This window comes from Felis catus, chromosome B4 (genome assembly GCF_018350175.1).
Source record: "Felis catus isolate Fca126 chromosome B4, F.catus_Fca126_mat1.0, whole genome shotgun sequence".
NCBI lineage: Eukaryota > Metazoa > Chordata > Mammalia > Carnivora > Felidae > Felis > Felis catus.
The window spans coordinates 107,510,250-107,526,262 of record NC_058374.1 but is presented as its reverse complement, the minus strand read 5'-3'; the positions used below and the strand labels follow the sequence as shown (position 1 = coordinate 107,526,262).

The 16,013-nt window shown below is 37.7% G+C and overlaps 1 protein-coding gene across 3 annotated transcripts in view; it reads left to right on the top strand.

Annotated features, from left to right (window-relative positions):
- Nucleotides 1–1,790: 1,790 nt before the first annotated feature.
- SLC6A15 (solute carrier family 6 member 15) overlaps nucleotides 1,791–16,013 on the top strand; it is a 36,497-nt gene continuing 22,274 nt past the window's right edge. The window contains exon 1 of one of the 3 annotated variants that reach the window (XM_023257282.2): nucleotides 1,791–2,037. The gene's annotated coding sequence lies outside the window, so the exon portion shown is untranslated. Of the gene's footprint in view, nucleotides 2,038–2,537; nucleotides 2,762–3,215; nucleotides 3,571–16,013 lie in introns of those variants that run through there. The other 2 variants (XM_011284141.4, XM_019835296.3) reach the window with 2 other exon arrangements.

Here is a 16,013-nt window from a genome sequence, read left to right as displayed (position 1 = left end):
GTACTTAGTGGGAAACTTAATACCTGCTTTCTCTTATTCTCATTGGCTTCAAGACATGAATTAGTATTAGTCATTTTTGAGGGTATCACTCCACAAATACTTTGTGACTTGTAGCTTTGCACATGTATCTGAGGTAGATGTCAATTGTCAGTGAAAAAAAAATGTGAGGAGGGAATAGTTGTAGGCAAGTGGGCCTTCTTTGTACTTATATAAACCATTCTTGCAAGCATACAAAAACTTTCCCACAGATAAGCCTAATCCTGATTATGGGGGACATAGCCCTACTTATTTTCTTAAATTCTTCTCAGTTGTTATTGGTATTATTTCTACTGTGCATCAATTTCAGAATATAAAAAAAAATTATATATATCAACAGAAATATTTGCCTGTCACCAGTATGTGAAGTAAAAAGCAAATTATACAAGATGTTCCATAAGAGGTTTATTGGAATTGGTTTTATTTTTTTCCAATGGGACATCTGTCAGAGTATTTATTTACCCATGGCAGAGGGGCATCCAGGGAATCAGATCTAATTTAATATTTAAAAATATTTTAAAGGTGGGATTGGAAGAGACTGAGAAAAAGCTCTCTTGGCTGCACTAAAAGCTAAGGATTAGTAGCAGTGTTCTGACCTGAAATTTAGGTCTTGTGATTTATTTCCAGGAGATTTCTCACTGCATGAAAAACCTGTCTGAAATGGCCTTGTTATTTAATTCAATCTTAATTGGATACAAACCGTCAAAATCTGAGGGATTGTTGAAAGCCCCCAAAGTGCACAAAGGTATTTTTTTAATGGTAACATTAATCGTTTGGAAGTGAAAAAATGTCCTTCATCAAGTCACTGAACCTTTCCACTATAATTGGTTGTAGGCTTATTTTGCATTTCTTTCAATTTTGAAAGTTTCAAGGACATAAAATTTAACCTCTAGAGCATATGCCCTGTTTAGGGGAAGGTTCAGCCATTTTCAAAAGAAAGCTAAGCTTTGTGCTCATTGAGGTATATTTTAGAGATTCTCCACGTGGCCTAATTATGAGTACGTCTTGTTTGCTACAAGAAGTGAGTCAGCCTTCGTGTAGTAATGAGACCCCCTAGAGGAAGAGTCGGATGCTAAGGGACCAACACAGGGTGAGGACCAGCTCCCTAAAACAGCTTTCCTAACCTGGCCAGAATCCCTGAGCGCTATCAGGCCAACGTTGGGTGGAGAAGCAAATGCCCAGGTTGCTTTTCTTTTGCAAGAGATGTAAATGACCGGCTTGGGGGACACAGCTAGGGAAAAGGGTTCTTTGGGTCACCCACTTCTTCTAGTCCCGTCAGTGACTCTAAGAGAACATTGGAGGGTGTGAGGCAGGACCATTTCTATTGTTATCCTCTTTGAGACAAAGGCGCGGGGCGGGCAACTGGTGCCTGTCCTTTGCGTTGGATGGGTTAAGGGAGGCTGGGATGGCAGGGGGGCGGAGGAGTGTGTGTGTGTGTGGGGGGGGATCCGTTCATTTTTGCTTCGGAGCGGACTTGCTCGGTCGGTGCCGCCCCGGCCGGCCCATCCCGGGGCGCAGGGTGGACGCGGCTGGGCAGCCGCAGCGGCCTCTGCGTCAAGGAGCGGCGGGGCGGGGAGGTGCGGCGCCCAGCCGGACGACCTGGCTCCCTTCCCCCGCGGCGCCCGCAGCCTCCCCCTCTCCCCCGCAGCGGGTCGGCGGCCGCAGCGCGGGCGGGCCGGGCACGTGGGCGCCTCCGTCACACCCTCACTCACACCCTCACACACACCCGCGCGCACGCACCCGCGCGCCTGCATCTCGTGCTCCTTCCCTGGCCGACACACCGGCGCTCGCGAGTCTCTCGCAGCCAGCCCGCAGGGCAGCGACACCCCCACCCCCCCGGCTCCAGCCCAGCCCCAGGGCCCGCCCGAGGCCAGCGGCTGCTTCTCTCTGGACAGCTCCTTCGCGGCCTCTGTCGCAGCCACTTGGACCCGACCCTTTGCCACTGCCGCTGCTGTCGGGACGTGGGAGAAGCGAGAGGCGCCCGGTGGAGACACGGGAACGGTAATGACACGCTCCTACAGCTAAGAGCACGGTTTTAGGCAGGGCGGGGCTCCCCGTTAGCCACCCCGGAGCCCGGGGACAGGGGCGCGAGCGGACTTGATGGATGGATCCCGGGAAGGACTCGAGCTGGGTCCTGGGGTGAGGGGAGGGGGGGGCAGGCAGCTCTAAAGCTTTTGAGGGTGAAGTTGGGCTCGGCGCGCGACCCTCCAGGCTGTGTCTTGCACCTGTGCACAATGGGGGGAGGAGGCGAGAATCGCGAGTAGGGGAAGCACATGGGTTGAAACGTTCCGCCATCCTTCCTTCTCGTGGTGGAAATCGCCTACAGCATCCCCGAGAAACTAGTGGCTTCCAAGTCCAGTGAGGGCTGGACGTGGGGGCGGGGGGGTCCGATTGGGGCAAGCCCGAGAGGAAAGTTGGTAGGGTCTGGACGGAGCGAGGCGCTTCCGAGGTTCTAGGGGAGTTAGCAGCCGATCCCCGTGCGGGTGGGCGGCGGGGCGGGGAGAGGAGCCAGGCTCATTTCTCATTCGCTTCTCCTTGCTTTTGGCCACTGCCGAACGCGATCCCCCGAGGCTGTGTGTTTTCACGTGACCCCCGTTCCCCCTAGCCTGAGGCATCCTGGATTAAGGGTCCTAAAGCGGGCCTTTCGCCGCACAGGGCACGTGGCTCCAGAAGAAAGCACAGCCTGTGTGTTTTTCTGCGCATCCAGGAATTTGAGCGTGTGGCGGTGAGATGGTGGTGCGGGGATGTGAAGGAGAGGATGGGCGGAACGGGAAACCCAGACCATTTCTACACCATTCGCTCGGCTCGTGTGTGCGTGGCCTGGGCAGAGGACGGTTTGGAGTACAGGGAGGGGCTTCCGGATCAAAACATGCAGGCATACCAGCCTCGTAAAAACGAACGAATCGCAACGCCGAGCCGAGACATCCCGGGGACAGGTGTGGACCCACCCTGTCGCAGAGGCCGCAAGAACGGGAATTCTTTTCCGTTAAGCCGAGGAGCGGCGTTTGCCGCGCGTGGGAGAGGGAAGCCCCCAGGCTCGCGCTCCGTGGCGTCTCGCTCCCTTCCCTCCTTCCATCCTCTTCCTTCCCAGGGAAAGGTTGGAGTAAGACGGGGCGGGGTCCGCACTCCGGCGCGGTGACGTCAGCAGTGTTTGGGTGCTTATGCAAATGAGGCTGCGTTCGTTGCTCCCAGTCGGGTCTTTCCCTTCCAGGTCTTAAAGGTAGACCCAGCCTTTCTTAGCCTGCATCGTTTGTATGGTTCACTGCCCGAAAGCACCAAGAGGACTGGAGGGTTCGCTTTGTGTACTGCGTTTAAGAGCCTCATCACCCAGTTTTAAAAACTGTTTATGCCTGGTTGCTTTCCGGGGATACAGGAAACAAACTGTTTGTTTTAGGAAGTATCGTTCTCTGACGAAGCAACCTTGTAGAGGTTCTTACCCCCCCTTCCCCCGCCGCATTTCTTTTCCACAACAACAATGTTGACATGCAGACCTACTTTTGTCTTTGACGCCTCCTACTAGTTTTGACTTCTGTAGTAAGTACTTAATAAGTACTTGATGCAATGAATTTTCCTTGAAGAGTGTCTCATTATATTCGGCATATTCGATCATCAGAATCATACTTTATTTTTGTGTGCGTACCCTTTGTATCCACATGATCAATGATCCGTGTTGATTTATTGGAGTAAAATATATTATTGAATTCATTGGACATTTTCATCCAAATGAAACATGTAATGTGTTCTTTTTTTCCAGGAAGGCAGCAATTAACACTATTCTGAAAGGAAGACAGTCTCTTATGTTGACAAGTTTTCTTTTCTCTGATTGTATGTTGTTTCTTGATTCCAGAATTACTGTGTACCTCCAATATATGTTAACTCAAGAGATAGTATTTTAATGGCATTAAGAAAGCTATTTATATGTGTTTCTAGAAAATAAGTGCTATGTCATCCAAATAATAACATAAGTAAGAAATACCGTCTTGGTCTGTTGAGGCTGCCTATAGCAAAATACCATACCCTGGGAGCTTTATAAACAATAGAAATTTATTTCTCATAGTTTGGGAGGCTTAGAATTCAAGGTACCAGCAGATTTGGTGTCTGGTGAGAGCCTGCTCTCTGGTTCATAGATGGCAACTTTCACTGTGTCCTCACATGTTGGAAGGAGCTAGTTAGCTCTCTGAAGTTACTTTTATTACCCCAAAAAGCCTCATCTCCTAATACAATCATCCTGGTGTTAGAATTTCAACATATGAATTTGGAATGGAGGACACAAACATTCAAATCATAGCAAATAGTAGAAGAATTTTTAAATTGGCTAATAGCTATTTGAGATACTAATAATCAAACGAAATGCCTTACTGGTCAATTGTCAACTTAAGTTAGAATAATTACTAAAACCTAAACTCTATGTTTATAATCATTAATTTACCTAGTGATCAGTGTTCAAATTTTGCTGTGTGCATGTTAGAAAATACAGTTGTCCTGTCATAAAATAAAACTTGTGTATAAATAGGTAAGAAATTTGTATTGTGTTGAACTCTGGGTTTATTTCCCAGATAATTAAAAAGACATTGACTTAGAATGATAGACCTGAAAGACACCTTGCTGATTATCAAAAGCTCTGAAAACTTTTGCTTCTCAATTTACTTCTCCACTTCTTTTGGGTAATGTGTTAACTCTTTATTACTACATACATATGCGTGATTGGATATATTAATATATTCTGTGCAGAGTAATATTAAAATGGTTTCTGAGCAGATGCCATTAACAGAATTCCATGGGTGTAGTCTGATACATGAAAACATTTAAAGTTACACGGCAGGACTCTTTATATTTATTTCCAATTTCCCTTATAACCTAAAATAAACCCTAACTACTCTTCTGGATGCATATGGTAAACTTTTAATGAATTTATCGACTTAAATATTAACTTTGACCAATAGTGATTTACTTATATTTCTCTGTGAATAACAAGCCCCAGAGACTGGGCTACAGGGTGGTTTTGAATGCACAGTATCACTTGTTGGAGAACTGTTTTCAGTCTTGAAGGTCACATTATTTCCTTGTGATTAATACACTAAGGTATCCTTTCACAAGATTCATTGATTGTTATCTTTGAATGAAATGCTTACACTGGGAGTTGTTTCACTGGTCAGATTGGCAAAGATAAAAAAAAAAATGACTCACTGTCTTCAAGAGGGCAGAGGGAAACACGCAGTCTCATACATTGCTAGTTGTAGTACAAGTTGACACAACTTTTATAAAGAGCCACTTGTCAGTATTTACCTAAATTATAGAAGCACATAACCTCTTATCAAGTAGTTCCTCTTCTAACAACATATTCTTTAGATATGCAAATGCCAAATATACAAAGTCAGTTGCTTGAACATTGATTCAGATTATCAGAAATAACCTAAATGTATACTCATGTCATGGTCTATCATATAATTATTAAGACAAAATAAAACAAACAAAAGGCAAAAACGAGCAATTGTAATGAGAGCAAGTTTTTGAAGAATTTTTAAGTGAAAAACGAAAAGGCAGAGTTATACATATAGTGACAGTTGTGTAAAAAAAAACAACAGGTTGGGTGGGTGGAAGAACACACCTATTGGCTTGAATATATACCAATACCTGTGGAGGACTTTGGTGACTTACAGGGAGATGGGGGTGAAACTGATATGCTGAGGGAAAGAAAGGAAATACTTTTCACTTTATGCCGTTTGATACTATATGACTGTATTACTTATTCCAAGTTTGGATTAAAATATATTCTAAGGTGAAAACAATAGTTGGGGTGCCTGGCTGGCTCAGTTGGTAGAACATGTCGTGAGTTCAAGCCCCATGGCGTTGGGTGTGGAGCCTATCCAGGCATCAGATGCTGCCAAATGAGTAAGGTATAAAAGCCAATGAGTATTTTGGCTCCATGATTTTTTTAGTATCTGAATTTACAAGAAGTCTCTACTTTCAACATTATTAATAGTAAAATTATATTAGAGCAGCAGATGAGATTTAGTGGAATCATTAAATTTAGCCAGGTTTATTAGCATAAAAATACAAAGAAAATTGTTTTTAGTGAGTTGAGTAGGGTTTTAAAACAATTTTTATTTTAGATGGTTATAGATTCACATGTAGTTGCTCAAAGATAATACAGAGAGCTCTATGTGCTCTTCTCCCAATTTCCTGAAAATGTAACATCTTGAAAAACTGTTTTACAACATCACAATCAGAATATTGACATTGATAAAGTCAAGTTACAGAACAGTTCCATCACTGTAAGGATCCCTGTGTTACCCTTTATAACTACAACCACATCACTCTGTTCTTCATATTTATTATTTTGCATTTCAAGAATGTTATCAAAATGGAATCATATAATATGCAACATTTTGAAGTTGGTTTTTTCCACTCAGCATAATTGTCTATAGATTCATCCAAGTTGTGTATGTCACTAGTTTGTTTATTTTTATTTTTGAGTAGTACTCCATGGTATGGATTTACCAAAGTTTGCTTAACCATTCACCCATTAAATGACATCTGGGTTGTTTCCAGGTTAGGGTTATTATGAATAAAGCTGCTATGGATACTCATTTACAAGTTTTATGGAAGATAAATTCTCATTTCTCCAGCATAAATGCCCAGGAGTGCAATTTCTGGGTTATATGATAGTTGCTTGTTTAGTTTATTCTCACCAGCAAAGTATGAATGATCCAATTTCTCTGTATCCTTGCCAGAATTTTGTCATCCCTATATTTTAGTTGTTTTGAGAGGTATGCAATGACATCTCATTGTAGTTTTAATTAGCATTTCCCTAATGGCTAATAATGTTGAACCTCATTTCATGTGCTCATTTGCCATCCACGCATTGTATTCAGTGAAATGCCCCTGTATGTCTTTTACCCATATTTTTAATTGTTGATTTTTATGAATTTCTTATAGGTCCTAAATACAGACCCTTTCCCAGATATGTGGCCTGCAAATATTTTTCTTCCAGTCTTTAGCTTATTTTTTTGTCCTCTTAATGGGTTCTTTCACAGAGTAAAAGTTTTACGTTTTGAAGTCCAGTTTACCAAATTTTGCTCTGATGAATTTTGCTATTGATGACATATCTAAGAGCTCTTTGCTTAGCTCTAGATTGCAAAGATTTTCTCCAATGATTTATTTAAGACATCTTTATAGTTTTATATTTTACATTTGAACATTTTTTTCTGGCATTATCTGCTTATAGTTTTAGTATCAGAGTAATACTAGTTTCACTAGCTTCATAAAATGAATTCTGAAGTGTTCCATTACTTCTATCATCTAGAAGAGATTGTGCAGAGTTGGTGTTAATTCTTCTTTAAATGTCTGATAGGGTTCCCCATTGAATCCAGGTAGGTCTAGAGATTGCTTTTGTGAGAGTTTAAAAATAATGCATTTAAGTTCCTTAATAGATATAGAGCTATTACATGATCTGTTTGATATTGGGTAAGTTGTGGTGGTTCGTGTTTTTCAAGGAATTTGTCCACTTTATCTAAGTTGTTAATTTATGTGTATAGAGTGTTTTGCTACTCTTCCCTTATGATCAGTTTGATATCTGCAGGTTTTGTTATTATAATTCCTGTTTCATTTCTGATATATAACTGCCTTAGACATAAGGCTGACCACATGGAACTTTACATGAGAATAACTAAATGTGTATTTTAAGATTAATATTTATCTTACGGTTAAAAGAAAATCACTGCATGGGTTTAAACTCTAAGTTACATCCCTTTTGCATGGATATAGCCCCTTTGTGAACAGTTCCTTGGACAATATTTTAAATTTCAGTAGAGTTAAATATTTATACTTTCAGTTAAATTCAGTGAATATTCAGTTTATCTCCCCCATAGGCAAATGTTTAAATTATCTGTTGCTACATCGCAAACTGGACCCCCCCACACACACGCCATTTTTTTTTTTTTTTCAATAGATTTGAAACAATGATTTATTTAGCCTCTTTAGTGTCTGTTACCTTTCTGGTATTATAATAACTTAAAACAATAATGAATTATTATTTCTTATTATTTTGTATGTTGTCTGGGCTCAGCTGAGTACTTCGTCTGTTCCATTTGGTATGTGCTGGCAGCTGGACTGGGGCTAGAATGTCAGTGCCTTTGTTCTTGTGCCTAGGGCTTCAGCTTAAATGGCCGAACAATTGGTGGCTGACTGAGACTTTATCTCTCTCTTTCCATGTGAGATTTCTAGCAGGGCATATGGACTTTTATATATAGTGTCTGCATTCCAGAAGAGTGAAAGCAGAAACTGCCAAGCTTCTTCAGGCCTAGCCTTGGAACTTGCAGTGTCACTTCTGCCTTCTACTGGTCCAAGCAGGTTCAGTTACTTCCAGAATTCAAACTCAAGTTCAGGTACCACCCAGAATTAAGAGAAGAGGAAATAGGCTCCGTTTCCTAATGAGAGGAGTAGCAGGCAGACATGCACAGCATTGAGAGGAACTAAAAACATTCTTTTTGCAAACAATCTACTATGGGAAATAAGTAAGAAAGATCATACTTGATATTTTATGATGGTCATGAATAAAACATGGTGATGAATAAAACATTTGCCTCCAAATTCATTTTTCATGATAGGACAATACAACTATATAAATAAGTGTGATATAATATTCTATGCCTGTAGTCAGCTAAAAAATATGTCTACCTACTAATTCTTGGTACTTGTGAATGTCACCATATATGGAAAAAGAGTCTTGGCAGACATAATCCTCTAATGAAGAGATTATCCTGATATGTACAGATGGGTGCTACATGTCACCACAATGTCCTCTTACATGAAAGAGTCAAAGGGGATTAGATACACACAGAAGAGGAAGAGACAGTGTGAGGATGGAGGTAGTAATAGGAGGGATGTGGCTATAAGTTAAGGCATGCTGGCAGTCTCCAGAAGCTAGAAAAGGCAAGGAACAAACTATTTCCTAGATCTCTTGAGGGAGGGACCTTCCCATGCCTTGATTTTGGTTTATTGAAATTACTTTGTATCTCTGATTTCCAGATCTTTGAAGAATTCATTTATGCTATTTGAGTCACTAAATTTGAAGTAATTTGTTACAGCATTCTTAGGAAATGAATATAGTGTCTAAATCTGAGGTGTTTTCAATATGTAATTTAAGTGTTTAGAAGAACTTTTGTCTAGTTTTAAAATGTTTAAGAGATTTATTAAAATACTTAAGTGAGATTTAAGCTCTGTCCTTGATTCATAGAAATCAACAAAAAATATATTTCAATTTATCGAAATTACCTTATAATTTCGCAATAATTGCCAGGTCACAGGAAGTTACAAAAGGAGGTCCTTGTGTACCCTTCACCTGGGCTCTCTCATTTTACAATCTTGTATAAATGTACAGTACAGTATCAAAACCAGCGTATTGATATTAGGATAGCCGGAGAGTTTGTCAGGGTCCCTGCCTGTGTGTGTATATATGTGTATGGTTTTTTGCAGTTTTATCAAATGTGTAGCTTCCTGTGATCCTTAACCACAATGAAGACACTAAACTGTACCATCTCACAAGATTCCTTTGTCCTTTATAGCACACCCACCGGCCCTTCTCTCCCCTGACTGCTAGCAACCACTGTTCTGTGGTTCATCTACGTAATCATGTTATCTTACAAATGTTATATAAGTGAATAATTATGCAATATGTATCCTTTTAATATTGGCTTTGCCCCCATGCAGCATCATTTCCTTGAGGTTCATCCAAGTTATCACATGTATCAATAATTCTTTCCTTTTTATTGCTGATATTGGATGACACGGATGTACTACAACTTGTTTAACCACTCACTCATTGATGGACATTTAGGTAGTTTTCAGTTTGGAGCTATTATAAATAAAGTTGATAAGAACATTTATGTGCAAGTTATTGCTTGAAAATAAGTTTTTATTTCTCTGGGATATATGTCTAAGAGTGCAAATTGCTGGTCAGTGTGATAACTCTATTATTAGTGCTAAAAGAAACTGCCAGCTATTTTTTAGAGTGGCTGTCCTATTTTATGTTTCTATCAGCTACATATGATTGATCTAGCCTCTTTTCATGCCTACTAACTTTTGGTTTCTTTACTTTTTAAAATTTGTTTTCAATTTTAGCCATCCTGATTGGTGTGTTATAGTCCACCTTTTTGGGGGCAAAATATATAAAGTTTAAGTTCGATTTTGTATTGTCATTTGCAAAAAATTGTTTCTCTTCTTTTGATTGGCTCTGATTTTTGTCATCTTTTTGCTTAGTGCAAACATTTTATGTAAAGGGGATATAATTTGGAAAAGAAATGCTTAGGTTGATTTCTGTATTGTTGAAATTTTCTGTATTACTTATGAAGATCATTAATTCTGTGTGTTGTAGAATCTCTTATTTTTTTTCTCTCACAATTATTCCATAACTATAAACGTCTCAAGATGTGTCATTTTTTTCTTGGGTGTTGCAATTGGTTTCACATTTTGTTTTTATTCGAATAGTCTTTACTTTTTATCCTATATATCAAGAATTAGAAAAGTAAATTTCATTTGGATCCACAGTAAATGTCAGACTCGGTGTTCATAATTGGTTCGTATTTAAAGAAAATTTTATTCAGTAAAATTTGTAATTGCCCAAGTCGGGGAGATAATTCGCTGTTGTTCTAGTTCTTTATTAATAGAATATTAAGCTTGTGGCAAGTACCAGTAATTAGCCAGTGCACACATGTCTGTTTGAGTCCTCTCTTGTCTCTAAGATGCAAGTGCCTGCCTGTTATTTTAAGTCTGCATATTTTCACTGGAAATGTTAATTAGAGTTTAATTAAGTTACAAAAGAGGTTGTAACAATAGTTTAGGAGCTAAAAAGTCTTGAAAGATAGGGTAAGAATTGCACAATACTTTGAGTTAATTATATAGTGAAGTGAAAATATTAGTAAGACTAATTAAGACAAATGCTGAGAATATTGTCTATTCTATTAACAATATCAGGAATTAAAAATGTGGTATGACTACAAAGCCTACAGCTATTAAAAAACTGCAGAATATTATGAATCACTTTCTGCAAACAAATTTGACAATTTAAATGAGATGGACAAATTCTTTGAAAAATACAAGTCACCAAAAATAACACAGGAAAAAGAAAGTCTCGGTAGCTGTATATCAATGAAATAAATTGAATTTTTAATTAAAAATATTCTCTGAAAGAAAACTCCAGGCCCAGATAGCTTTATGGGTGAGTGCTGCCAAACATGTAAGGAAGAAATAAAACTAATTCTACGTATATTCTCTCAGAAAATAAATGAGAAGCCATTTTAAAACTCCATTTATAAGTCTACCAAAATCATAAAAGCAAAATCCAAGAGAAAAAATTATTGATCCATGTTCCCATAAAGTTGAAAAAATCCTTACCAAAATATTTGCAAACTGATTCCAGTAACATATTAAAAAGGTAATACATCTTGACCAGTGGGTTTGTTTCATAATGAAAAATTGGTCTAAAATACAAAAACAATTGATGTTATTATATTGATAGATTAAGAAGTTATATGATTATCCTAATACAGGTAAAAAATTATGCACCAAAATTAAATAGTGACTCGGGATTAAAAAAAAATAATAATGACCCTCACTGAACGAGGAATAAAAAGAAACTGTCCTAAACTGACAAAAGGCATCTATGAAAAAAAAAAATCCATAACTAACATTGTACTTAGTAAAATATTGAGTACTTTCCAATTAGCATCAGGGCATAGATGAAGATGTCTGTTCTTAATACTTCTGTTCAAAATTTTAGTGGATGTCACAGCCAGTATGGTAAGTCAAGAAAAAGAAATTAAAGGTAAACAATGAGAGACCCAAACTGTCTTTATTTACCTTTAACATATTGTGTATATAAAAATTCTAAGGGATCTTAAAACAACATCAGCTCAATTTCAGCATTGTTGCAGGATAGGAAACTTGTATTTAAAATGAACTTTTTCCAGAGAGAAATTAAAGAAGATATAAATAAATGAAGAGATATACCAAGTTCGTAGATTGGAAAATTCTATGTTTTAAGATGTCAATGCTCCCCAAATGGGTTTATAGAATCAATGAAATCCCAATCAGAATTATAGCAAGCTGGTTTTTTTGGTTGTTTTTTTGGGTTTTTTGTTTTGTTTTGTTTTGTTTTGTTTGTTTTTTGGTGGAGGGGTGTAGAATTAACCAGCTGACTTCAAAATTTATGTGGAAAGGCAAGGAAATAATCTCAAAAAAGAAAAAAGACATTAAAAATGCTTAGGGTTGAGAAGCACTGAGTTAGAAATTTATTATGTTGATATGAAAATGTTTTCAATCTTGTTTTAAGTGCTTTAGTCTTTTTTTTCTGAAAAATTGCATACAAAGATAATTAAAGCAATACAAAGATAGGAGAATGAGAAAAATGTAAATATAAGTCCAAATTCAAGTAATGTAACATCCCCAACATTTATTGTGATGAATAGAAAGACACCAGTTGTTTTACATTTATAGTGTTGTATTATTCAGAGTTCTTTGTTTGAAAGTTGCAGAAACTGATGCTGGCTAAGAGGCAAAAATAAAGTAAAATAAGGAAGAAATACTGGCAAGGCTCAGGAGCTCAGGGGCTCAAAGGAACAATGGGGTGCTTGGCAATGAGATGGAAAAGGGCAAGAATGAAAACAGTTCTTAAAAATAGGAACCAGAATCCATGACTACAGTAGTAGTTACAGCCTGGGCATAATGCCTTTGGAATTGAGTGAGATGCCAACCTTTTGATCTCTTTGTTCGTCTCCTCAAGAATCAAAATCCAAAGAGAGGAATTCTAACTGGACAAGTGTAGATTATTTTCAAAGATGGTGGCAATATTTTTCTCTTCTCTCTACTTGTGCTTTTGCAATCTGACTTTGTTGCTCATGCCATCAAAAAGTGGTGTTTATCCATTCTGTAATCAATCTGGACTTAGATGTGTGACTTGCTTTGGCCAGTGAAACATTAGCAAATGCTAAACAAACAGAGGCTTTACTAGCACCCACAGGTTGGGCTTACTTCTTTTGGCTAGAGTTGGAAGTCTGAGCTTATAATGTGAACAAGTTGGAGCTAGCATTTTGTAGAGACTACATATAGGAGAACCAAAGTGCTCTGACTTATAGACTGCCTCCTGTCAGAATGTGAGTGAGGCCATCTTAGACCATCCTTCCCCACTTCAGTTGATAGATGACTGTAGTGGAGAAATGACCTGAGTCAAGACGAATGAAAGAACTGTTCATCTAAGCCTAGTTCAAATTGCAAACACACAGAATCATAAGCAACTAAAACATTTGTTTATTAAGTTTTGAGGTAATTTGTTATGCAGCAATAGAAAACTGTTACTAGACAACAAAGTGATGTTACAACAATTTAAACATATAGCATTGGCTCTGGACTTACCATTATTCTTAATAGAATAATTTGCAACAAGCCAGTTGTAACATAATACAACTGTAAGAGGAATGATAATCATAGTAATGAAAGAAGACGTATACTGAGTTCTCTCAACGTGCTGGCATGTACCCAAGCACTTTATTATTAGGTAACAGGGTAACTTAGCCAAGCTCATAGAACCATAAGTGATAGAAATAGGATTTGAACTCAATCTGATTCTAGAATCTAGATATAAGTGTTTGGCATCAATACATGTCTCTTCACAGCAAGAAATATTAACTTCTGCAAGATCCCATTAAAAGTAAATCAGGAGGATTATATGAAAATGTGAAGAGGTTGGGCATTATCATTTTTTTCAACTATGGGTTTCATATTTAGAAGGTACCCTGAGTTGCTTCCTGATATGAAAGATGAGAACATCCTCATACTTTTATTTCTTTCTGTCTTCTCCCATTTAATTCCCAATTTTTGTCAGTTATTTTTTAATTTTTAATTTATATTTTCCCCTAAACATAATTCATATAGATTTTAAAGTTTATTTCTTGTTTAAATTAACGTTCACTGCTATCCTTTAACATGCCTTCTCTATTACTGAGATACTTTGTTTTCTCTCTTGGTTGGCCAAAGTTCACGATCATGTAACCTGTTTCTTTCCCTCCCCAATAGGGATCATCAGATCTCTTTTAGATAAGAATATTTGCCTGTGGCCTTTATAATTAAAATACAAAATAATTGATTACAAAAATTATAAAGTAAGTATTTTTTCCTCTTAGTTTTGTTTAGTTTTGTTTTGTTTTAGAGGTTATTAAGTATACTGGGAAGTCTTTTTATTTCCCCTTCCTACTCTGCTTGAAGTCCCTAGGAATCTTTATGCCAGTATTTTTCAGTGTTGACCCTTCTGTATTATTATTATTTGGAAATATGAGTATAAGCAAAACTTCTGTTAGTATTTTATGTTATATTCTATTTTCTTTCCTGGGTACACCAATTTTATGTTTGTTGTATCACCTTTTTCTGACTTCCATTTCCATTAGCTTTTTCTCTGAATTACTTTAAAATATTTGACTCTTTTCATTCTTTTTGAGAAGTTTCCTTAAGTCTATTCTGATGTATGTGGATGTACTTGTAGCAGCCTTTATTTGTTCCGAATATGCCTTTTATTCCTATAATGAATATTCCAATTTCTATATTTAGTATTCATCCACCTAACTTTTTATTTCTATTTATTTTTAATATCTTTTCTTTGATTTTTTTAGAGGGGAACTTTTTAATCTTTAATTTATTGAATCTCTGAGTTTGTTTTTTTTTTTTTTTTAATAAGTAATCTACTTGAAACTCTTGAGCATTCTGTTTCCTGACATATATTTTCCACCTTTGTCTTTGCTTATATTTCTTCCCCTCTCAAATACTACCACTCCATCTCCCTGGTTCCGTATAAAACCCTTTCATTCTTAGTAATTGCTTATCTTTGAATGTGTAGAGTTCTATCTTGTCACACTATTTTATAAAGAAATTCATGTCATTCAAATGGAGCCTGGATTGAGTGGTCTAGGAAACTCCACATCTTCAATTCAGATTTATTCTCTGGAACAGTGGTTGTCAATTTTTTTCAAGATAGTGAGAAATATTTTAGGCTTTGCAGTACATACAAAGTGACTCTGCTGTTGCAGCACAGAATTACCTATGGAAAAGATGTAAATGTGTGGGCATGGCTATCTATGTTCTATTAGAATTTTATTTATAAAATCAGACAGTGTGTTGTATTTGACCCATGGGCAATATTTTATTGATGTTGGATCTTGAATATCTGTTGCTCAGGGGTAGAGAGGAGGTCTTTTGCCAGTAGTGATGTAGACTGATAATGCAACTCATAGGTGCAGTGAAGTGCAGTAAATGATAGCTTGATTCTGTCACAGGAATGGTTGGTGCTAGCTTGGCAGAAGCTGTGCAGTTCCTTGAAACTGATTATCCTACTTCCTGTGTGACCTGTAGAGTAGTGATACTTTATTACTTTCTACCTCACTTCCTTCCTGGACATTCTGGCTTCATTTCTTCTTTTCCCAGATGTAGCAATGACCAATATACTTTTGGCAGTAGTCAACCTGGCTTTTTATTCTCTTTTTAATCTATATATACGACCTACTTTTATTAACTAGGATCTTCAGGTAAGCTTTGAGCAGATCTTTAAGGTAAGCTTTATGTAGATCTTTACATAATTCTTGTCTCACAATTTCCTATACGTCAGATTGTTTCCTCAGCAAAAATTATTTGGATAATTAGCTTATTTCAATTTTTCACTGGCTGTATTTATTCATTTACTCAACTAATATTTACTGAACTCTCGGGAAAAATAAAGCAAATTAAATAAACATAATCTCTAACCTCTTAAAACTATTTCCACATCAAAAATTTGTTGGTCTCTTTACGATAGTTACCATGAGAAGTTTTTCACTTATTCTAGAGATGTATCTATTATTTAAAGTATTTTGGGAATGCTGTTTTTCAGAGCTTTCTTCACAGTCTAACTCTTAATCTTCACCAAATCCTAAATGAGTGTTTGCTCTTAGGGTATA